This window comes from Saimiri boliviensis, chromosome 11 (assembly GCF_048565385.1).
Source record: "Saimiri boliviensis isolate mSaiBol1 chromosome 11, mSaiBol1.pri, whole genome shotgun sequence".
In the NCBI taxonomy this organism is placed as follows: Eukaryota; Metazoa; Chordata; class Mammalia; order Primates; family Cebidae; genus Saimiri; species Saimiri boliviensis.
Window position 1 is genome coordinate 27,482,519 of NC_133459.1, and position 814 is coordinate 27,483,332.

Consider the following 814-nt stretch of genomic DNA (forward strand, 5'->3'; position numbering starts at 1 on the left):
CCCAGGAATTTGAGACCAGCCTGTGCAACATACTTGAGACCTGATCTCTACAAAAAACAGCCAGGTGGGGTGATATGTTCCTATAGTCCTATCTACTGGGGAGGCTGAGGTGGGAGGATGCTTTGATCAGGGGAGGTCAAGACTCCAGTGAGCTGTGATCATGTATCATGTAACTGCACTCCAGCCTGAGTAACAGCAAGGTCCTGTCTCAAAAAAGAAAAATTTTCCAGTGTCTGCCTTTCTGGTATTGTACGATGTTCCAGGGGAATCTTGTATTTTCCCTGCCCCAGTTCCATTTTTTTTTTCCCAAGGAATTCTGTTTTTTTTATTGGAGACTGTTTCAAAATTATCAGGTATTCTTATTTATATATTTTTTGTGGCCTTGCCGAAACAAGGTCTCAAAGAATTGGATAAAGACTCAGAATCGTTCCTCTCCACAGAAATCTTTAAAGGCAAAAGATTTATGCGATCCGAAGAGAAACCAGAGTACTATAGAGTTTTTTTTTAAAAGGCAATTATTGGCAGGGCGTGGTGGCTCAAGCCTGTAATCCCAGCACTTTGGGAGGCCAAGGCAGGTGGATCACTAGGTCAAGAGATCGAGACCATCCCGGTGAACATAGTGAAACCCCGTCTCTACTAAAAATACAAAAAAATTAGCTGCGCGTGGTGGCATGTGCCTGTAATCCCAGCTACTCAGGAAGCTGAGGCAGGAGAATTGCCTGAACCCAGGAGGCGGAGGTTGCGGTGAGCCGAGATAGCGCCATTGCACTCCAGCTTGGGTAACAAGAGCGAAACTCTTGAAATTACAATGGAT

At 44.8% G+C, this 814-nt stretch overlaps 1 non-coding gene across 1 annotated transcript; it reads right to left on the reverse strand.

Moving 5' to 3' along the window:
• Window positions 1-378: 378 nt before the first annotated feature.
• On the reverse strand, window positions 379-490 carry LOC120366303 (U5 spliceosomal RNA). Its single transcript, XR_005581025.1, has one exon. It is a non-coding gene; the product is annotated as a U5 spliceosomal RNA (small nuclear RNA).
• Window positions 491-814: the final 324 nt, after the last annotated feature.